Raw genomic sequence first — 25,151 nt, 5'->3', positions numbered from 1 at the left:
CACGTAGTAATGTGGTGCCACACTGAGACAGTCAATAAAATCTGGTTCCGGTTAGTATTTTAGAGTATAACGCCGGTTATGTCACGGTAAGGTCTGGGATTTGGCGCCATCTGGCTCGTATTATCGCATTTTTCGCATACTTGTTGGCTACATACAGGCCTTTTTCTGGCTTGGACCACGTAGTAATGTGGTATCACACTGAAACTGTCAATTAAACCTGGTTGCGAATAATACTTTGGAGGATAACGCCTGTTATGTCTCGGTTAGGTCTGGGGTTTGCCCTCATCTGGCTCGTACTTTCGCATTTTTCCCCTACTGATTGGCAGGATCCTGGGCTTTTTCTGGTTTGGATCACGTAGTAATGCGGTACCACACCGAAGCAGTCAATTAAACCTGGTTCCGATTAATATTTTAGAGGATAACGCCGGTTATTGTTGGGTTAGGTCTGGGGTTTGCCCTCATCTGGCTCGTACTTTCGCATTTTTCGCATACTTGTTGGCCAGATCCTGGGCTTTTTCTGGTTTGGGTAACGTAGTAATGTGGTACCACACCGAAACAGTCAATTAGACCTGGTTGCGATTAATATTTTAGAGGATGACGCCGGTTATGTCTCGGTTAGGTCTGGGATTTGCCCTCATCTGGCACGTACTTTCGCATTTCTCGCATACTAGTTGGCCAGATCCTGGGCTTTTTCTGGTTTGGATCACGTAGTAATGTGGTACCACACTGAAACAGTCAATAGAAGCTGGTTCCGATTAGTATTTTATAGGTTAACGCTGGTTATGACTGGTTTAGATCTGGTATTTGCAATCATCTGGCTCGTACCTTCGCATTTTTCGCCTACTTATTGGCAAGATCCTGGGCTTTTTCATGCTTGGACCACGTAGTAATGTGGTACCACACTCTAACAGTCAAATAAACCTGGTTCCGATTAATATTTTACAGGATAACACCGGTTATGTCTGGGTTAGGTCTGGGATTTGCCGTCATCTGGCTCGTATTTTCGCATTTTTCGCATACTTGTTGGCCAGATCCTGGCCTTTTTCTGGCTTGGACCACATAGTAATGTGGTACCACACCAAAACAGTCAGTACATGCTGGTTGCGATTAATATTTTAGAGGATAACGCCGGTTATGTCTGGGTTAGGTCTGGTATTTGCCCCTCATCTGGCTCGTACTTTCGCATTTTTCGCATACTTGTTCTTCAGATCCTGGGCTTTTTCTGGTTTGGATCACGTAGTAATGTGGTACCACACAGAAACAGTCAATAAAAGCTGGTTCCGACTAGTATTTTAGAGGATAACGCTGGTTATGTCTGGTTTAGTTCTGGTATTTGCAATCATTTGGCTCGTACCTTCGCATTTTTCGCCTACTTGTTGGCAAGATCCTGGGCTTTTTCATGCTTGCACCACGTAGTAATGTGGTACCACACTGAAACAGTCAAATAAACCTGGTTCCGATTAATATTTTACAGGATAACGCCGGCTACGTCTCGGTTAGGTCTGGGATTTTGCCTCATCTGGCTCGTACCTCCGCATTTTTCGCATACTTGTTGGCAAGATCCTGGGCTTTTCCTGGTTTGGATCACGTAGTAATGCGGTACCACACCGAAGCGGTCAATTCAACCTCGTGGCGATTAACATTTTAGAGGACAACGCCGGTTATGTCTCCGTTAGGTTTGGGATTTTCCCTCATCTGGCTCGTAATTTCGCATTTTTCGCATACTTGTTGGCCAGATCCTGGCCTTTTTCATGCTTGGACCACGTAGTAATGTGGTACCACACTGAAACAGTCAAATAAACCTGTTTCCGATTAGTATTTTAGAGGATAACGCTGGTTATGTCTGGTTTAGTTCTGGTATTTGCAATCATCTGGCTCGTACCTTCGCATTTTTCGCCTACATGTGGCAATATCCTGGGCTTTTTCTGGTTTGGATCAGGTAGTAATGCGGTACCACACCTTAACAGTAAATTAAACCTGGTTCCGAATAGTATTTTAGAGGATAACGCAGGTTACGTCTGGGTTAGTTCTGGTATTTGCAATCATCTGGTACATAGTTTCGCGTTTTTCGCATACTTGTTGGGCAGATCCTGGGTTTTTTCTGGTTTGGATCCCGTAGTAATGAGGTTCCACACCGAAGCTGTCAATTAAACCTGGTGGCGATTAATATTTTAGAGGATAACGCCGGTTATGTCTGGGTTAGGTCTGGGGTTTGCCCTCATCTGGCTCGTACCTTCGCATTTTTCGCATACTTGTTGGCCAGATCCTGGGCTTTTTCTGGTTTGGATAACGTAGTAATGTGGTACCACACCGAAACAGTCAATTAAACCTGGTTGCGATTAATATTTTAGAGGATGACGCCGGTTATGTCTCGGTTAGGTCTGGGATTTGCCCTCATCTGGCACGTACTTTCGCATTTCTCGCATACTTGTTGGCCAGATCCTGGGCTTTTTCTGGCTTGGACCACGTAGTAATGTGGTACCACACCGAAACAGTCAATAGAAGCTGGTTGCGATTAATATTTTAGAGGATAACGCCGGTAATGTCTGGGTTAGGTCTGGGATTTGCCCTCATCTGGCACGTACTTTCGCATTTCTCGCATACTTGTTGGCCAGATCCTGGCCTTTTCCTGGTTTGGATCACGTAGTGTTGCGGTACCACACTGAAACAGTCAATTAAACCTGGTTGTGATTAATATTTTGGAGGATAACGCTGGTTATGTTTGGGTTAGTTCCGGTATTTGCAACCATCTGGCTGATACTTTCGCATTTTTTGCATACTTGTTGGCCAGATCCTGGCCTTTTTCTGATTTGGATCACGTAGTAGTGCGGTACCACACCGAAACAGTCAATAAAACCTGGTTGCGATTAATATTTTAGAGGATAACGCCGGTTATGTCTCGGATATGTCTGGGATTTTCCCTGATCTGGCTCGTACCTTCGCATATTTCGCCTATTGGTTGGCAAGATCCTGGGCTTTTTCTGGTTTGGACCACGTAGTAATGTGGTGCCACACTGAGACAGTCAATAAAATCTGGTTCCGGTTAGTATTTTAGAGTATAACGCCGGTTATGTCACGGTAAGGTCTGGGATTTGGCGCCATCTGGCTCGTATTATCGCATTTTTCGCATACTTGTTGGCTACATACAGGCCTTTTTCTGGCTTGGACCACGTAGTAATGTGGTATCACACTGAAACTGTCAATTAAACCTGGTTGCGAATAATACTTTGGAGGATAACGCCTGTTATGTCTCGGTTAGGTCTGGGGTTTGCCCTCATCTGGCTCGTACTTTCGCATTTTTCCCCTACTGATTGGCAGGATCCTGGGCTTTTTCTGGTTTGGATCAAGTAGTAATGCGGTACCACACCGAAGCAGTCAATTAAACCTGGTTCCGATTAATATTTTAGAGGATAACGCCGGTTATGTCTGGGTTAGGTCTGGGGTTTGCCCTCATCTGGCTCGTACTTTCGCATTTTTCGCATACTTGTTGGCCAGATCCTGGGCTTTTTCTGGTTTGGGTAACGTAGTAATGTGGTACCACACCGAAACAGTCAATTAGACCTGGTTGCGATTAATATTTTAGAGGATGACGCCGGTTATGTCTCGGTTAGGTCTGGGATTTGCCCTCATCTGGCACGTACTTTCGCATTTCTCGCATACTTGTTGGCCAGATCCTGGGCTTTTTCTGGCTTGGACCACGTAGTAATGTGGTACCACACCGAAACAGTCAATAGAAGCTGGTTGCGATTAGTATTTTATAGGTTAACGCTGGTTATGACTGGTTTAGATCTGGTATTTGCAATCATCTGGCTCGTACCTTCGCATTTTTCGCCTACTTATTGGCAAGATCCTGGGCTTTTTCATGCTTGGACCACGTAGTAATGTGGTACCACACTCTAACAGTCAAATAAACCTGGTTCCGATTAATATTTTACAGGATAACACCGGTTATGTCTGGGTTAGGTCTGGGATTTGCCGTCATCTGGCTCGTATTTTCGCATTTTTCGCATACTTGTTGGCCAGATCCTGGCCTTTTTCTGGCTTGGACCACATAGTAATGTGGTACCACACCAAAACAGTCAGTACATGCTGGTTGCGATTAATATTTTAGAGGATAACGCCGGTTATGTCTGGGTTAGGTCTGGTATTTGCCCCTCATCTGGCTCGTACTTTCGCATTTTTCGCATACTTGTTCTTCAGATCCTGGGCTTTTTCTGGTTTGGATCACGTAGTAATGTGGTACCACACAGAAACAGTCAATAAAAGCTGGTTCCGACTAGTATTTTAGAGGATAACGCTGGTTATGTCTGGTTTAGTTCTGGTATTTGCAATCATTTGGCTCGTACCTTCGCATTTTTCGCCTACTTGTTGGCAAGATCCTGGGCTTTTTCATGCTTGCACCACGTAGTAATGTGGTACCACACTGAAACAGTCAAATAAACCTGGTTCCGATTAATATTTTACAGGATAACGCCGGCTACGTCTCGGTTAGGTCTGGGATTTTGCCTCATCTGGCTCGTACCTCCGCATTTTTCGCATACTTGTTGGCAAGATCCTGGGCTTTTCCTGGTTTGGATCACGTAGTAATGCGGTACCACACCGAAGCGGTCAATTCAACCTCGTGGCGATTAACATTTTAGAGGACAACGCCGGTTATGTCTCCGTTAGGTTTGGGATTTTCCCTCATCTGGCTCGTAATTTCGCATTTTTCGCATACTTGTTGGCCAGATCCTGGCCTTTTTCATGCTTGGACCACGTAGTAATGTGGTACCACACTGAAACAGTCAAATAAACCTGTTTCCGATTAGTATTTTAGAGGATAACGCTGGTTATGTCTGGTTTAGTTCTGGTATTTGCAATCATCTGGCTCGTACCTTCGCATTTTTCGCCTACATGTGGCAATATCCTGGGCTTTTTCTGGTTTGGATCAGGTAGTAATGCGGTACCACACCTTAACAGTAAATTAAACCTGGTTCCGAATAGTATTTTAGAGGATAACGCAGGTTACGTCTGGGTTAGTTCTGGTATTTGCAATCATCTGGTACATAGTTTCGCGTTTTTCGCATACTTGTTGGGCAGATCCTGGGTTTTTTCTGGTTTGGATCCCGTAGTAATGAGGTTCCACACCGAAGCTGTCAATTAAACCTGGTGGCGATTAATATTTTAGAGGATAACGCCGGTTATGTCTGGGTTAGGTCTGGGGTTTGCCCTCATCTGGCTCGTACCTTCGCATTTTTCGCATACTTGTTGGCCAGATCCTGGGCTTTTTCTGGTTTGGATAACGTAGTAATGTGGTACCACACCGAAACAGTCAATTAAACCTGGTTGCGATTAATATTTTAGAGGATGACGCCGGTTATGTCTCGGTTAGGTCTGGGATTTGCCCTCATCTGGCACGTACTTTCGCATTTCTCGCATACTTGTTGGCCAGATCCTGGGCTTTTTCTGGCTTGGACCACGTAGTAATGTGGTACCACACCGAAACAGTCAATAGAAGCTGGTTGCGATTAATATTTTAGAGGATAACGCCGGTAATGTCTGGGTTAGGTCTGGGATTTGCCCTCATCTGGCACGTACTTTCGCATTTCTCGCATACTTGTTGGCCAGATCCTGGCCTTTTCCTGGTTTGGATCACGTAGTGTTGCGGTACCACACTGAAACAGTCAATTAAACCTGGTTGTGATTAATATTTTGGAGGATAACGCTGGTTATGTTTGGGTTAGTTCCGGTATTTGCAACCATCTGGCTGATACTTTCGCATTTTTTGCATACTTGTTGGCCAGATCCTGGCCTTTTTCTGATTTGGATCACGTAGTAGTGCGGTACCACACCGAAACAGTCAATAAAACCTGGTTGCGATTAATATTTTAGAGGATAACGCCGGTTATGTCTCGGATATGTCTGGGATTTTCCCTGATCTGGCTCGTACCTTCGCATATTTCGCTTATTGGTTGGCAAGATCCTGGGCTTTTTCTGGTTTGGACCACGTAGTAATGTGGTGCCACACTGAGACAGTCAATAAAATCTGGTTCCGGTTAGTATTTTAGAGTATAACGCCGGTTATGTCACGGTAAGGTCTGGGATTTGGCGCCATCTGGCTCGTATTATCGCATTTTTCGCATACTTGTTGGCTACATACAGGCCTTTTTCTGGCTTGGACCACGTAGTAATGTGGTATCACACTGAAACTGTCAATTAAACCTGGTTGCGAATAATACTTTGGAGGATAACGCCTGTTATGTCTCGGTTAGGTCTGGGGTTTGCCCTCATCTGGCTCGTACTTTCGCATTTTTCCCCTACTGATTGGCAGGATCCTGGGCTTTTTCTGGTTTGGATCAAGTAGTAATGCGGTACCACACCGAAGCAGTCAATTAAACCTGGTTCCGATTAATATTTTAGAGGATAACGCCGGTTATGTCTGGGTTAGGTCTGGGGTTTGCCCTCATCTGGCTCGTACTTTCGCATTTTTCGCATACTTGTTGGCCAGATCCTGGGCTTTTTCTGGTTTGGGTAACGTAGTAATGTGGTACCACACCGAAACAGTCAATTAGACCTGGTTGCGATTAATATTTTAGAGGATGACGCCGGTTATGTCTCGGTTAGGTCTGGGATTTGCCCTCATCTGGCACGTACTTTCGCATTTCTCGCATACTTGTTGGCCAGATCCTGGGCTTTTTCTGGCTTGGACCACGTAGTAATGTGGTACCACACCGAAACAGTCAATAGAAGCTGGTTGCGATTAATATTTTAGAGGATAACGCCGGTTATGTCTGGGTTAGTTCTGGTATTTGCCCTCATCTGGCTCGTACTTTCGCATTTCTCGCATACTCGGTGACCAGATCCTGGCCTTTTTCTGGCTTGGACCACGTAGTAATGTGGGACCACACTCAGACAGTCAATTAAACCTGGTTGCGATTAATATTTTAGAGGATGACGCCGGTTATGTCTCGGTTAGGTCTGGGATTTGCCCTCATCTGGCACGTACTTTCGCATTTTTCGCATACTTGTTGGCCAGATCCTGGCCTATTTCTGGTCTGTATCACGTAGTAATGTGGTACCACACTGAAACAGTCAAATAAACCTGGTTCCGATTAATATTTTACAGGATAACGCCGGCTATGTGTCGGTTAGGTCTGGGATTTTCCCTTATCTGGCTCGTAATTTCGCATTTTTCGCATACTAGTGGCAAGATCCTGGGCTTTTTCTTGTTTGGATCAGGTAGTAATGCGATACCACACCGAAGCAGTCAATTACACCTGGTTGCGATTAATATTCTAGAGGATAACGCCGGTTATGTCTGGGTTAGGTCTGGGATTTGCCCTCATCTGGCTCGTACTTTCGCATTTTTCGCATACTTGTTGGCCAGATCCTGGGCTTTTTCTTGTTTAGATCATGTAGTAATGTGGTTCCACACCGAAACAGTCAATTAAACCTGAATGCGATTAATATTTTAGAGGATAACGCCGGTTATGTCTCGGTTGGGTCTGGGATTTTCCCTCATCTGGCTCGTAATTTCGCATTTTTCGCATACTTATGGGTCAGATCCTGGCCTTTTTCATGCTTGGACCACGTAGTAATGTGGTATCACACTGAAACAGTCAATTAAACCTGGTTGCGATTAATTTTTTGGAGGATAACGCTGGTTTGACTTAGTTCCGGTACTTGCAACCATCTGGCTCATACTTTCGCATTTCTCGCATACTTGGTGACCAGATCCTGGCCTTTTTCTGGCATGGACCAAGTAGTAATGTGGGACCACACTCAGACAGTCAATTAAACCTGGTTGCGATTAATATTTTAGAGGATAACGCCGGTTATGTCTGGTTTAGGTCTGGGATTTGCCCACATCTGGCACGTACTTTCGCATTTTTCGCATACTTGTTGGCCAGATCCTGGGCTTTTTCTGGTTTGGATAATGTAGTAATGTGGTACCACACCGAAACAGTCAATTAAACCTGGTTGCGATTAATATTTTAGAGGATAACGCCGGTTATGTCTCGGTTAGTTCTGGGATTTGCCCTCATCTGGCTAGTACTTTCGCATTTCTCGCTTACTTGTTGGCCAGATACTGGGCTTTTTCTGGTTTGGATCACGTAGTTATGTGGTACCACACTGAAACAGTCAATAAATCTGGTTCCGATTAGTATTTCAGAGGATAACACTGGTTATGTCTGGGTTAGTTCTGGTATTTGCAAACATATGTCACATACTTTCGCGTTTTTCGCATACTTCTTGGCGAGATCCAGGGTTCTTTCTGGTTTGGATCCCGTAATAATGACGCTCCACACCGAAACAGTCAATTAAACCTGGTTGTGATTAATATTTTGCAGGATAACGCTGGTTATGTCTGGGTTAGTTCTGGTATTTGCAATCATCTGTCTCATACGTTCGCAATTTTCGCATACTTGTTGGCCAGATCCCGGGCTTTTTCTGGTTTGGATCACGTAGTAATGTGGTACCACACCAAAACAGTCAATACAGCTGGTTGCGATTAATATTTTAGAGGATAACGCCGGTTATGTCTGGGTTAGTTCTGGTATTTGCAATCATCTGTCTCATACGTTCGCAATTTTCGCATACTTGTTGGCCAGACCCCGGGCTTTTTCTGGTTTGGATCACGTAGTAATGTGGTACCACACTGAAACAGTCAATAAAAGCTGGTTCCGATTAGTATTTTAGAGGATAACGCTGGTTATGTCTGGTTTAGTTCTGGTATTTGCAATCATCTGGCTCGTACCTTCGCATTTTTCGCCTACTTGTTGGCAAGATCCTGGGCTTTTTCATGCTTGCACCACGTAGTAATGTGGTACCACACTGAAACAGTCAAATAAACCTGGTTCCGATTAATATTTTACAGGATAACGCCGGCTATGTCTCGGTTAGGTCTGGGATTTTCCCTCATCTGGCTCGTACCTCCGCATTTCTCGCATACTTGGTGACCAGATCCTGGCCTTTTTCTGGCATGGACCAAGTAGTAATGTGGGACCACACTCAGACAGTCAATTAAACCTGGTTGCGATTAATATTTTAGAGGATAACGCCGGTTATGTCTGGTTTAGGTCTGGGATTTGCCCACATCTGGCACGTACTTTCGCATTTTTCGCATACTTGTTGGCCAGATCCTGGGCTTTTTCTGGTTTGGATAATGTAGTAATGTGGTACCACACCGAAACAGTCAATTAAACCTGGTTGCGATTAATATTTTAGAGGATAACGCCGGTTATGTCTCGGTTAGTTCTGGGATTTGCCCTCATCTGGCTAGTACTTTCGCATTTCTCGCTTACTTGTTGGCCAGATACTGGGCTTTTTCTGGTTTAGATCACGTAGTTATGTGGTACCACACTGAAACAGTCAATAAATCTGGTTCCGATTAGTATTTCAGAGGATAACACTGGTTATGTCTGGGTTAGTTCTGGTATTTGCAAACATATGTCACATACTTTCGCGTTTTTCGCATACTTCTTGGCCAGATCCAGGGTTCTTTCTGGTTTGGATCCCGTAATAATGACGCTCCACACCGAAACAGTCAATTAAACCTGGTTGTGATTAATATTTTGCAGGATAACGCTGGTTATGTCTGGGTTAGTTCTGGTATTTGCAATCATCTGTCTCATACGTTCGCAATTTTCGCATACTTGTTGGCCAGATCCCGGGCTTTTTCTGGTTTGGATCACGTAGTAATGTGGTACCACACCAAAACAGTCAATACAAGCTGGTTGCGATTAATATTTTAGAGGATAACGCCGGTTATGTCTGGGTTAGTTCTGGTATTTGCAATCATCTGTCTCATACGTTCGCAATTTTCGCATACTTGTTGGCCAGACCCCGGGCTTTTTCTGGTTTGGATCACGTAGTAATGTGGTACCACACTGAAACAGTCAATAAAAGCTGGTTCCGATTAGTATTTTAGAGGATAACGCTGGTTATGTCTGGTTTAGTTCTGGTATTTGCAATCATCTGGCTCGTACCTTCGCATTTTTCGCCTACTTGTTGGCAAGATCCTGGGCTTTTTCATGCTTGCACCACGTAGTAATGTGGTACCACACTGAAACAGTCAAATAAACCTGGTTCCGATTAATATTTTACAGGATAACGCCGGCTATGTCTCGGTTAGGTTTGGGATTTTCCCTCATCTGGCTCGTACCTCCGCATTTTTCGCATACTAGTGGCAAGATCCTGGGCTTTTTCTGGTTTGTGTCAGGTAGTAATGCGGTACCACACCGTAACAGTCAATTAAACCTGGTTCCGAATAATATTTTAGAGGATAATGCAGGTTACGTCTGGGTTAGTTCTGGTGTTTGCAATCATCTGGCTCATACTTTCGCGTTTTTCGCACACTTGTTGGCCAGATCCTGGGTTTTTTCTGGTTTGGATCCCGTAGTAATGAGGTCCCATACCGAAACAGTCAATTAAACCTGGTGGTGATTAATATTTTAGAGGATAACGCCGGTTATGTCTCGGTTGGGTCTGGGATTTTCCCTCATCTGGCTCGTAATTTCGCATTTTTCGCATACTGGTGGCAAGATCCTGGGCTTTTTCTTGTTTGGATCAGGTAGTAATGCGATACCACACCGAAGCAGTCAATTACACCTGGTTGCGATTAATATTCTAGAGGATAACGCCGGTTATGTCTGGGTTAGGTCTGGGATTTGCCCTCATCTGGCTCGTACTTTCGCATTTTTCGCATACTTGTTGGCCAGATCCTGGGCTTTTTCTGGTTTAGATCATGTAGTAATGTGGTTCCACACCGAAACAGTCAATTAAACCTGAATGCGATTAATATTTTAGAGGATAACGCCGGTTATGTCTCGGTTGGGTCTGGGATTTTCCCTCATCTGGCTCGTAATTTCGCATTTTTCGCATACTTATGGGTCAGATCCTGGCCTTTTTCATGCTTGGACCACGTAGTAATGTGGTACCACACTGAAACAGTCAAATAAACCTGGTTCCGATTAATATATTACAGGATAACGCCGGCTATGTTTGGGTTAGTTCCGGTACTTGCAACCATCTGGCTCATACTTTCGCATTTCTCGCATACGTGGTGACCAGATCCTGGCCTTTTTCTGGCTTGGACCAAGTAGTAATGTGGGACCACACTCAGACAGTCAATTAAACCTGGTTGCGATTAATATTTTAGAGGATAACGCCGGTTATGTCTCGGTTAGTTCTGGTATTTGCAATCATCTGTCTCATACGTTCGCAATTTTCGCATACTTGTTGGCCAGATCCCGGGCTTTTTCTGGTTTGGATCACGTAGTAATGTGGTACCACACCAAAACAGTCAATACAAGCTGGTTGCGATTAATATTTTAGAGGATAACGCCGGTTATGTCTGGGTTAGTTCTGGTATTTGCAATCATCTGTCTCATACGTTCGCATTTTTCGCATACTTGTTGGCCAGATCCTGGGCTTTTTCTGGTTTAGATCATGTAGTAATGTGGTTCCAAACCGAAACGGTCAATTAAACCTGGATGCGATTAATATTTCAGAGGATAACGCTGCTTATGTCTGGTTTAGTTCTGGTATTTGCAATCATCTGGCTCGTACCTTCGCATTTTTCGCCTACTTGTTGGTAGGATCCTGGGCTTTTTCATGCTTGGATCACGTAGTAATGCGGTACCACACCGAAGCAGTCAATCAAACCTGGTGGCGATTAATATTTTAGAGGATAGCGCCGGGTTTGTCTCGGTTAGGTCTGGGATTTTCCCTCATCTGGCTCGTAATTTCGCATTTTTCGCATACTTGTGGCAAGATCCTGGGCTTTTTCTGGTTTGGATCAGGTTGTAATGCGGTACCACACCGTAACAGTCAATTAAACCTGGTTCAGAATAGTATTTTAGAGGATAATGCAGGTTACGTCTGGGTTAGTTCTGGTATTTGCAATCACCTGGCTCATACTTTCGCGTTTTTCGCACACTTGTTGGCCAGATCCTCGGTTTTTTCTGGTTTGGATCCCGTAGTAATGAGGTTCCATACCGAAACAGTCAATTAAACCTGGTGGTGATTAATATTTTAGAGGATAACGCCGGTTATGTCTCGGTTAGGTCTGGGATTTTCCCTCATTTGGCTCGTAATTTCGCATTTTTCGCATACTTGTGGGCCAGATCCTGGCGTTTTTCATGCTTGGACCACGCAGTAATGTGGTATCACACTGTAACTGTCAACTAAACCTGGTTGCGATTAATTTTTTGGAGGATAACGCTGGTTTGACTTAGCTCCGGTACTTGCAACCATCTGGCTCATACTTTCGCATTTCTCGCATACTTGGTGACCAGATCCTGGCCTTTTTCTGGCTTGGACCAAGTAGTAATGTGGTACCACACCAAAACAGTCAATACAAGCTGGTTGCGATTAATATTTTAGAGGACAACGCCGGTTATGTCTCCGTTAGGTTTGGGATTTTCCCTCATCTGGCTCGTAATTTCGCATTTTTCGCATACTTGTTGGCCAGATCCTGGGCTTTTTCTGGTTTGGATAACGTAGTAATGTGGTACCACATTGAAACAGTCAATAAAAGCTGGTTCCGATTAGTATTTTAGAGGATAATGCTGGTTATGTCTGGTTTAGTTCTGGTATTTGCAATCATCTGGCTCGTACCTTCGCATTTTTCGCCTACTTGTTGGCAAGATCCTGGGCTTTTCCTGGTTTGGATCACGTAGTAATGCGGTACCACACCGTAACAGTCAATTAGACCTGGTTGCGATTAATATGTTGGAGGATAACGCCGGTTATGTCTTGGTTAGGTCTGGGATTTGCCGTCATCTGGCTCGTATTTTCGCATTTTTCGCATACTTGTTGGCCAGATCCTGGCCTTTTTCTGGCTTGGACAACGTAGTAATGTGGTATCACACTGAAACAGTCAATTAAACCTAGTTGTGATTAACATTTTGGAGGATAACGCCGGTTATGTCTTGGTTAGTTCCGGTATTTGCAACCATGTGGCTGATACTTTCGCATTTTTTGCATACTTGTTGGCCAGATCCTGGCCTTTTTCTGGTTTGGATCACGTAGCAATGCGGTACCACACCGAAACAGTCAATAAAACCTGGTTGCGATTAATATTTTAGAGGATAACGCAGGTTATGTCTCGGTTATGTCTGGGATTTGCCCTCATCTGGCACATACTTTCGCATTTCTCGCATACTTGATGGCCAGATCCTGGCCTTTTTCTGGCTTGGACCACATAGTAATGTGGTACCACACCAAAACAGTCAATACAAGCTGGTTGCGATTAATATTTTAGAGGACAACGCCGGTTATGTCTCCGTTAGGTTTGGGATTTTCCCTCATCTGGCTCGTAATTTCGCATTTTTCGCATACTTGTTGGCCAGATCCTGGGCTTTTTCTGGTTTGGATAACGTAGTAATGTAGTACCACACCGAAACAGTCAATTAAACCTGGTTGCGATTAATATTTTAGAGGATAACGCCGGTTATGTCTCGGTTAGTTCTGGGATTTGCCCTCATCTGGCCAGTACTTTCGCATTTCTCGCATACTTGTTGGCCAGATCCTGGGCTTTTTCTGGTTTGGATCACGTAGTAATGTGGTACCACACTGAAACAGTCAATAAAAGCTGGTTCCGATTAGTATTTCAGAGGATAACGCTGGTTACGTCTGGGTTAGTTCTGGTATTTGCAAACATATGTCACATACTTTCGCGTTTTTCGCATACTTCTTGGCCAGATCCAGGGTTCCTTCTGGTTTGGATCCCGTAATAATGACGCTCCACACCGAAACAGTCAATTAAACCTGGTTGTGATTAATATTTTGCAGGATAACGCTGGTTATGTCTGGGTTAGTTCTGGTATTTGCAATTATCTGTCTCATACGTTCGCAATTTTCGCATACTTGTTGGCCAGATCCCGGGCTTTTTCTGGTTTGGATCACGTAGTAATGTGGTACCACACTGAAACAGTCAATAAAAGCTGGTTGCGATTAATATTTTAGAGGATAACGCCGGTTATGTCTGGGTTAGGTCTGGTATTTGCCCCCCATCTGGCTCGTACCTTCGCATTTTTCGCCTACTTGTTTGCAAGATCCTGGGCTTTTTCATGCTTGGACCACGTAGTAATGCGGTATCACACAGAAACTGTCAATTAAACCTGGTTCCGATTAATATTTTACAGGATAACGCCGGCTATGTCTCGGTTAGGTCTGGGATTTTCCCTCATCTGGCTCGTACCATCGCATTTTTCGCCTATTTGTTGGCAAGATCCTGGGCTTTTTCTGGTTTGGACCATGTAGTAATGTGGTGCCACACTGAAACAGTGAAAAAAACCTGGTTCCGATCAATATTTTACAGGATAACGCCGGCTATATCTGGGTTAGTTCTGGTATTTGCAATCATCTGGCTCATACTTTCGCGTTTTTCGCATACATCTTGGCAAGATCCTGGCCTTTTTCTGGTTTGGATCACGTAGTAATGCGGTACCACACCGAAACAGTCAATAAAACCTTGTTGCGATTAATATTTTAGAGGATAACGCCGGTTATGTCTCGGTTAGTTCTGGGATTTGCCCTCATCTGGCCAGTACTTTCGCATTTCTCGCATACTTGTTGGCCAGATCCTGGGCTTTTTCTGGTTTGGATCACGTAGTAATGTGGTACCACACTGAAACAGTCAATAAAAGCTGGTTCCGATTAGTATTTCAGAGGATAACGCTGGTTACGTCTGGGTTAGTTCTGGTATTTGCAAACATATGTCACATACTTTCGCGTTTTTCGCATACTTCTTGGCCAGATCCAGGGTTCCTTCTGGTTTGGATCCCGTAATAATGACGCTCCACACCGAAACAGTCAATTAAACCTGGTTGTGATTAATATTTTGCAGGATAACGCTGGTTATGTCTGGGTTAGTTCTGGTATTTGCAATCATCTGTCTCATACGTTCGCAATTTTCGCATACTTGTTGGCCAGATCCCGGGCTTTTTCTGGTTTGGATCACGTAGTAATGTGGTACCACACTGAAACAGTCAATAAAAGCTGGCTCCGATTAGTATTTTAGTGGATAACGCTGGTTATGTCTGGTTTAGTTCTGGTATTTGCAATCATCTGGCTCGTACCATCACATTTTTCGCCTACTTGTTGGCAAGTTCCTGGGCTTTTTCATGCTTGGACCACCTAGTAATGTGGTACCACACTGAAACAGTCAAATAAACCTGGTTCCGATTAATATTTTACAGGATAACGCCGGCTATGTCTCGGTTAGGTCTGGGATTTTCCCTCATCTGGCTCGTACCTCCGCATTTTTCGCATACTTGTTGGCAAGATCCTGGGCTTTTTCTGGTTTGGATCACGTAGTAATGCGGTACCACACCGAAGCAGTCAATTCAACCTGGTGGCGAATAATATTTTAGAGCATAACGCCGGTTATGTCTCCGTTAGGTTTGGGATTTTCCCTCATCTGGCTCGTAATTTCGCATTTTTCGCATACTTGTTGGCCAGATCCAAGGCTTTTTCTGGTTTGCATCCCGTCGTAATGTGGTTCCACACCGAAACAGTCAATTAAACCTGGTTGCGATTAATATTTTAGACGATAACGCCGGTTATGTCACGGTCACGTCTGAGATTTGACCTCATCTGGCTCGAATTTTCGCATTTTTCGCCTATTTGTTGGCATGATCCAGGGCTTTTTCTGGTTTGGACCACGTAGTAATGTGGTGCCACACTGAAACAGTCAAATAAACCTGGTTCCGATTAATATTTTACAGGATAACGCCGGCTATATCAAGGTTAGGTCTGGTATTTGCCATCATCTGGCTCGTACTTTCGCATTTTTCGCTTACTTTTTGGCCAGATCCTGGCCTTTTTCTGGTTTGGATCACGCAGTAATGTGGTACCACACTGAGACAGTCAATAAAATCTGGTTCCGGATAGTATTTTAGAGGATAACGCCGGTTATGTCACGGTAAGTTCTGGGATTTGCCGTCATCTGGCTCGTATTTTCGCATTTCTCGCATACTTGTTGGCTAGATCCTGGCCTTTTTCTAGCTTGGACCACGTAGTAATGTGGTATCACACCGTAACAGTCAGTTAAACCTGGTTCCGAATAGTATTTTAGAAGATAATGCAGGTTACGTCTGGGTTAGTTCTGGTATTTGCAATCATCTGGCTCATACTTTCGCGTTTTTCGCACACTTCTTGGCCAGATCCTGGGTTTTTTCTGGTTTGGATCCCGTAGTAATGAGGTTCCATACCGAAACAGTCAAGTAAACCTGGTTGCGATTAATATTTTAGAGGATAACGCCGGTTATGTCTGGGTTAGGTCTGGTATTTGCCCCCCATCTGGCTCGTACCTTCGCATTTTTCGCCTACTTGTTTGCAAGATCCTGGGCTTTTTCATGCTTGGACCACGTAGTAATGCGGTATCACACAGAAACTGTCAATTAAACCTGGTTCCGATTAATATTTTACAGGATAACGCCGGCTATGTCTCGGTTAGGTCTGGGATTTTCCCTCATCTGGCTCGTACCATCGCATTTTTCGCCTATTTGTTGGCAAGATCCTGGGCTTTTTCTGGTTTGGACCATGTAGCAATGTGGTGCCACACTGAAACAGTGAAAAAAACCTGGTTCCGATCAATATTTTACAGGATAACGCCGGCTATATCTGGGTTAGTTCTGGTATTTGCAATCATCTGGCTCATACTTTCGCGTTTTTCGCATACATCTTGGCAAGATCCTGGCCTTTTTCTGGTTTGGATCACGTAGTAATGCGGTACCACACCGAAACAGTCAATTAATCCTGGTTGCGATTAATATTTTAGAGCATAACGCCGGTTATGTCTCGGTTAGGTCTGGGATTTGCCCTCATCTGGCTAGTACTTTCGCATTTCTCGCATACTTTTTGGCCAGATCCTGGACTTTTTCTGGCTTGGGCCAAGTAGTAATGAGGGACCACACTCAGACAGTCAGTTAAACCTGGTTGCGATTAATATTTTAGAGGATAGCGCCGGTTATTTCTCGGTTAGGTCTGGGATTTGCCCTCATCTGTCTCGTACTTTCGCATTTTCCGCATACCTGTTGGCCAGATCCTGGCCTTTTTCTGGTCTGTATCACGTAGTAATGCGGTACCGCGCCGAAACAGTCAATTAAACCTGGTGGCGATTAATATTTTAGAGGATAACGCCGGTTTTGTCTCGGTTAGGTCTGGGATTTTCGTTCATCAGGCTGGTAATTTCGCATTTTTCGCATACTTGTGGCAAGATCCTGGGCTTTTTCTGGTTTGGATCAGGCAGTAATGCGGTACCACACCGTAACAGTCAATTAAACCTGGTTCAGAATAGTATTTTAGAGGATAATGCAGGTTACGTCTGGGATAGTTCTGGTATTTGCAATCATCTGGCTGATACTTTCGCGTTTTTCGCACACTTGTTGGCCAGATCCTGGGTTTTTTCTGGTTTGGATCCCGTTGTAATGAGGTTCCATACCGAAACAGTCAATTAAACCTGGTGGCGATTAATAGTTTAGAGGATAACGCCGGTTATGTCTCGGTTAGGTCTGGGATTTGCCCTCATCTGGCTCGTACATTCGCATTCTTCGCATACTTGTTGGCAAGATCCTGGGCTTTTTCTGGTTTGGATCAGTTAGTAATGCGGTACCACACCGAAACAGTCAATTAAACCTGGTTGCGATTAATATTTTAGACGATAACGCCGGTTATGTCACGGTCATGTCTGGGATTTGCCGTCATCTGGCTCGAATTTTCGCATTTCTCGCATACTTGTTGGCCAGATCCTGGGCTTTTTCTGGTTTGGATCACGTAGTAATGTGGTACCACACTGAAACAGTCAATTAAAGCTGGTTCCGAATAGTATTTTAGAGGATAACGCTGGTTATGTCTGGTTTAGTTCTGGTATTTGCAATCATCTGGCTCGTACCTTCGCATTTTTCGCCTACTTGTTGTCAAGATCCTGGGCTTTTTCATGCTTGGACCACGTAGTAATGTGGTACCACACTGAAACAGTCAAATAAACCTGGTTCCGATTAATATTTTACAGGATAACGCCGGCTATGTCTCGGTTAGATCTGGGATTTTCCCTCATCTGGCTCGTACCTTCGCATTTTTCGCCTATTTGTTGGCATGATCCTGGGCTTTTTCTGGTTTGGACCACGTAGTAATGTGGTACCACACTGAAACAGTCAAATAAACCTGGCTCCGATCAATATTTTACAGGATAACGCCGGCTATGTCTGGGTTAGGTCTGGTATTTGCCATAATCTGGCTCGTACTTTCGCATTTTTCGCTTACTTGTTGGCCAGATCCTGGCCTTTTTCTGGTTTGGATCACGTAGTAATGTGGTACCACACTGAGACAGTCAATAAAATCTTGTTCCGGTTAGTATTTTAGAGGATAACGCCGGTTATGTCACGGTAAGGTCTGGGATTTGCCGTCATCTGGCTCGTATTTTCGCATTTTTCGCATACTTGTTGGCTAGATCCTGGCCTTTTTCTGGCTTGGACAACGTAGTAATGTGGTATCACACTGAAACTGTCAATTAAACCTGGTTGCGATTAATACTGTGGAGGATAACGCCGGTTATGTCTCGGTTAGGTCTGGGATTTGCCCTCATCTGGCTCATACTTTCGCGTTTTTCGCATACATCTTGGCAAGATCCTGGCCTTTTTCTGGTTTGGATCACGTAGTAATGCGGTACCACAACTAAACAGTCAATTAAACCTGGTTGCGATTAGTATTTTAGAGGATAACGCCGGTTATGTCTGGGTCAGGTCTGGGATTTGCCCACATCTGTCTCGTACTTTCGCATTTTTCGCATACTTGTTGGCCAGATCCTGGCCTTTTTCTGGTCTGTATCACGTAGTAATGCGGTACCACACCGTAACAGTCAATTAAACCTGGTTCAGAATAGTATTTTAGAGGATAATGCAGGTTACGTCTGTGTTAGTTCTGGTATTTGCAATCATCTGGCTCATACTTTCGCATTTTTCGCCTACTTGTTGGCAGGATCCTGGGCTTTTTCATGCTTGGATCACGTAGTAATGCGGTACCACACCGAAGCAGTCAATTAAACCTGGTGGCGATTAATATTTTAGAGGATTTCGCCGGTTTTGTCTCGGTTAGGTCTGGGATTTTCCATCATCTGGCTCGTAATTTCGCATTTTTCGCATACTTGTGGCAAGATCCTGGGCTTTTTCTGGTTTGGATCAGGCAGTAATGCGGTACCACACCGTAACAGTCAATTAAACCTGGTTCAGAATAGTATTTTAGAGGGTCATGCAGGTTACGTCTGGGTTAGTTCTGGTATTTGGAATCATCTGGCTCATACTTTCGCGTTTTTCGCACACTTGTTGGCCAGATCCTGGGTTTTTTCTGGTTTGGATCCCGTAGTAATGAGGTTCCATACCGAAACAGTCAATTAAACCTGGTGGGGATTAATATTTTAGCGGATAACGCCGGTTATGTCTGGGTTAGGTCTGGGATTTGCCCTCATCTGGCTCGTACCTTCGCATTTCTCGCATACTTGTTGGCCAGATCCTGGGCTTTTTCTGGTTTAGATCACGTAGTAATGTGGTACCACACTGAGACAGTCAATTAAACCTGGTTGCGATTATTATTTTAGACGATAACGCCGGTTATGTCACGGTCAGGTCTGGGATTTGCCGTCATCTGGCACGAATTTTCTCATTTCTCGCATACTTGTTGGCCAGATCCTGGGCTTTTTCTGGTGTGGATCACGTAGTAATGTGATGCCACACTGAAACAGTCAAATAAACCTGGTTCCGATCCATATTTTACAGGATAACGCCGGCTATGTCTGGGTTAGGTCTGGTATTTGCCATCATCTGGCTCGTACTTTCGCATTTTTCGCTTACTTGTTGGCCAGATTCTGGCCGTTTTCTGGTTTGGATCACGTAGTAATGTGGTACCACACTGAGACAGTCAATAAAATCTGGTTCCGGTTAGTATTTTAGAGGATAACGCCGGTTATGTCACGGTAAGGTCTGGGATTTGCCGTCATCTGGCTCGTAATTTCGCATTTTTCGCATACTTGTTGGCCAGATCCTGGCCTTCTTCATGCTTGGACCACGTTGTAATGTGGTACCACACTGAAACAGTCAAATAAACCTGGATCCGATTAGTATTTTAGAGGATAACGCTGGTTATGTCTGGTTTAGTTCTGGTATTTGCAATCATCTGGCTCGTACCTTCGCATTTTTCCCCTACTTGTGGCAAGATCCTGGGCTTTTTCTGGTTTAGATCACGTAGTAATGTGGTTCCACACCGAAACAGTCAATTAAACCTGGTTGCGATTAATATTTTAGACGATAACGCCGGTTATGTCACGGTCAGGTCTGGGATTTGCCGTCATCTGGCACGAATTTTCGCATTTCTCGCATACTTGTTGGCCAGATCCTGGGCTTTTTCTGGTGTCGATCACGTAGTAATGTGGTACCACACTCAAACAGGCAATAAAAGCTGGTTCCGATTAGTATTTTAGAGGATAACGCTGGTTATGTCTGGTTTAGTTCTGGTATTTGCAATCATCTGGCTCGTACCTTCGCATTTTTCACCTACTTGTTGGCAAGATCCTGGGATTTTCCATGCTTGGACCACGTAGTAATGTGGTGCCACACTGAAACAGTCAAATAAACCTGGTTCCGATCCATATTTTACAGGATAACGCCGGCTATGTCTGGGTTAGGTCTGGTATTTGCCATCATCTGGCTCGTACTTTCGCATTTTTCGCTTACTTGTTGGCAAGATCCTGGGCTTTTTCATGCTTGGACCACGTAGTGATGTGGTACCACACTGAGACAGTCAATAAAATCTGGTTCCGGTTAGTATTTTAGAGGATAACGCCGGTTATGTCACGGTAAGGTCTGGGATTTGCCGTCATCTGGCTCGTAATTTCGCATTTTTCGCATACTTGTTGGCCAGATCCTGGCCTTCTTCATGCTTGGACCACGTTGTAATGTGGTACCACACTGAAACAGTCAAATAAACCTGGATCCGATTAGTATTTTAGAGGATAACGCTGGTTATGTCTGGTTTAGTTCTGGTATTTGCAATCATCTGGCTCGTACCTTCGCATTTTTCCCCTACTTGTGGCAAGATCCTGGGCTTTTTCTGGTTTGGATCAGGTAGTAATGCGGTACCACACCATAACACTCAATTAAACATGGTTCCGAATAGTATTTTAGAGGATAACGCAGGTTACGTCTGGGTTAGTTCTGGTATTTGCAATCATCTGGCACATACTTTCGCGTTTTTCGCATACTTCTTGGGCAGATCCTCGGTTTTTTCTGGTTTGGATCCCGTAGTAATGAGGTTGCACACCGAAGCAGTCAGTTAAACCTGGTTGCGATTAATATTTTAGACGATAACGCCGGTTATGTCACGGTCAGGTCTGGGATTTGCCCTCATCTGGCTCGTACTTTCGCATTTTTCGCATACTTGTGGCAAGATCCTGGCCTTTTTCTGGCTTGGACCACGCAGTAATGTGGTATCACACTGAAACAGTCAATTAAACCTGGTTGCGATTAATTTTTTCGAGGATAACGCTGGTTATGTTTGGGTTAGTTCCGGTACTTGCAACCATCTGGCTCATACTTTCGCATTTCTCGCATACTTGGTGACCAGATCCTGGCCTTTTTCTGGCTTGGACCAAGTAGTAATGTGGGACCACACTCGGACAGTCAATTAAACATGGTTGCGATTAATATTTTAGAGGATAGCGCCTGTTATTTCTCGGTTAGGTCTGGGATTTGCCCTCATCTGTCTCGTACTTTCGCATTTTTCGCATACTTGTTGGCCAGATCCTGGCCTTTTTCTGGGCTGTATCACGTAGTAATGCGGTACCACGCCGAAACAGTCAATTAAACCTGGTTGCGATTAATATTTTAGAGGATAACGCCGGTTATGTCTCGGTTAGTTCTGGGATTTGCCCTCATCTGGCTAGTACTTTCGCATTTCTCGCATACTTTTTGGCCAGATCCTGGGCTTTTTCTGGTTTGGATCACGTAGTAATGTGGTATCACACTGAAACAGTCAATAAAAGCAGGTCCCGATTAGTATTTCAGATGATAACGCTGGTTATGTCTGGTTTAGTACTGGTATTTGCAATCATGTGGGTCGTACCTTCGCATTTTTCGCCTACTTGTTGGCAGGATCCTGGGCTTTTTCATGCTTGGATCACGTAGTAATGCGGTACCACACCGAAGCAGTCAATTAAACCTGGTGGCGATTAATATTTTAGAGGATAACGCCGGTTTTGTCTCGGTTAGGTCTGGGATTTTCCCTCATCTGGCTCGTAATTTCGCATTTTTCGCATACTTGTGGCAAGATCCTGGGTTTTTTCTGGTTTGGATCAGGTAGTAATGCGGTACCACACCGTAACAGTCAATTAAACCTGGTTCAGAATAGCATTTTAGAGGATAATGCAGGTTACGTCTGGGTAATTTCTGGTATTTGCAATCATCTGGCTCATACTTTCGCGTTTTTCGCACACTTGTTGGCCAGATCCTGGGTTTTTTCTGGTTTGGATCCCGTAGTAATGAGGTTCCATACCGGAACAGTCAATTAAACCAGGTGGTGATTAATATTTTAGAGGATAACGCCGGTTATGTCTCGGTTGGGTCTGGGATTTTCCCTCATCTGGCTCGTAATATCGCATTTTTCGCATACTTGTGGGCCAGATCCTGGCCTTTTTCATGCTTGGACCGCGTAGTAATGTGGGACCACACTCGGACAGTCAAATAAACATGGTTCCGATTAATATTTTACAGGATAACGCCGGCTATGTCTGGGTTAGGTCTGGTATTTGCCCTCATCTGGCTCATACTTTCGCGGTTTTTCGCATACATCTTGGCAAGATCCTGGCCTTTTTCTGGTTTGGATCACGTAGTAATGCGGTACCACAACTAAACAGTCAATTAAACCTGGTTGCGATTAATATTTTAGAGGATAACGCCGGTTATGTCTGGGTTAGGTCTGGGATTTGCCCTCATCTGGCTCGTACTTTCGCATTTCTCTCATACTTGTTGGCCATATCCTGGCCTTTTTCTGGCTTGGACCACGCAGTAATGTGGTATCACACTGAAACAGTCAATTAAACCTGGTTGCGATTAATTTTTTGGAGGATAACGCTGGTTATGTTTGTGTTAGTTCCGGTACTTGCAACCATATGGCTCATACTTTCGCATTTCTCGCATACTTGGTGACCAGATCTTGGCCTTTTTCTGGCTTGGACCAAGGAGTAATGTGGGACCACACTCAGACAGTCAATTAAACCTGGTTGCGATTAATATTTTAGAGGATAGCGCCGGTTATTTCTCGGTTGGGTCTGGGATTTGCCGTCATCTGGCTCGAATTTTCGCATTTCTCTCATACTTGTTGGCCATATCCTGGCCTTTTTCTGGCTTGGACCACGCAGTAATGTGGTATCACACTGAAACAGTCAATTAAACCTGGTTGCGATCAATTTTTTGGAGGATAACGCTGGTTATGTTTGGGTTAGTTCCGGTACTTGCAACCATCTGGCTCATACTTTCGCATCTCTCGCATACTTGGTGACCAGATCTTGGCCTTTTTCTGGCTTGGACCAAGTAGTAATGTGGGACCGCACTCAGACAGTCAATTAAACCTGGTTGCGATTAATATTTTAGAGGATAGCGCCGGTTATTTCTCGGTTAGGTCTGGGATTTGCCCTCATCTGTCTCGTAGTTTCGCATTTTTCGCATACTTGTTGGCCAGATCCTGGCCTTTTTGTGGTCTGTATCACGTAGTAATGAGGTTCCATACCGAAACAGTCAATAAAACCTGGTGGGGATTAATATATTAGCGGATAACGCCGGTTATGTCTGGGTTAGGTCTGGGATTTGCGCTCATCTGGCTCGTACCTTCGCATTTTTCGCATACTTGTTGGCCAGATCCTGGGCTTTTTCTGGTTTGGATAACGTAGTAATGTGGTACCACACCGAAACAGTCAATTAAACCTGGTTGCGATTAATAGCTTAGAGGATAACGCCGGTTATGTCTCGGTTAGTTCTGGGATTTGCCCTCATCTGGCTAGTACTTTCGCATTTCTCGCATACTTGTTCGCCAGATCCTGGGCTTTTTCTGGTTTGGATCACGTAGTAATGTGGTACCACACTGAAACAGTCAATAAAAGCTGGTTCCGATTAGTATTTTAGAGGTTAACGCTGGTTGTGTCTGGGTTAGTTCTGGTATTTGCAATCATCTGGCACATACTTTCGCGTTTTTCGCATACTTCTTGGCCAGATCCAGGGTTCTTTCTGGTTTGGATCCCGTAATAATGACGCTCCACACCGAAACAGTAAATTAAACCTGGTTGCGATTAATATTTTGGAGGATAACGCTGGTTATGTCTGGGTTAGTTCTGGTATTTGCAATCATCTGTCTCATACGTTCGCAATTATCGCATACTTGTTGGCCAGATCCCGGGCTTTTTCTGGTTTGGATCACGTAGTAATGTGGTACCACACTGAAACAGTCAATTAAACCTGGTTGCGAGTAATATTTTGGAGGATAACGCTGGTTATGTCGGGGTTAGTTCTGGTATTTGCAATCATCTGTCTCATACGTTCGCAATTACCGCATACTTATTGGCCAGATCCTGGGCTTTTCCTGGTTTGGATCACGTAGTAATGCGGTACCACACCGCAACAGTCAATTAAACCTGGTTGCGATTAATATGTTGGAGGATAACGCCGGTTATGTCTCGGTTAGGTCTGGGATTTGCCATCATCTGGCTAGTACTTTCGCATTTTTTGCATACTTGTTGGCCAGATCCTGGCCTTTTTCTGGTTTGGATCACGTAGTAATGCGGTACCACACCGAAACAGTCAATAAAACCTGGTTGCGATTAATATTTTAGAGGATAGCGCCGGTTATGTCTGGGTTAGGTCTGGTATTTCCCCCCCTTATCTGGCTCGTACTTTCGCATTTTTCGCATACTTCTCCTTCAGATCCTGGCCTTTTTCTGGTTTGGATCACGTAGTAATGTGGTACCACACTGAGACAGTCAATAAAATCTTGTTCCGGTTAGTATTTTAGAGGATAACGCCGGTTATGTCACGGTAAGGTCTGGGATTTGCCGTCATCTGGCTCGTATTTTCGCATTTTTCGCATACTTGTTGGCTAGATCCTGGCCTTTTTCTGGCTTGGAC

This window comes from Colletes latitarsis, chromosome 3, assembly GCF_051014445.1.
Source record: "Colletes latitarsis isolate SP2378_abdomen chromosome 3, iyColLati1, whole genome shotgun sequence".
Lineage (NCBI taxonomy): Eukaryota > Metazoa > Arthropoda > Insecta > Hymenoptera > Colletidae > Colletes > Colletes latitarsis.
This window is presented reverse-complemented; position numbering follows the sequence as displayed.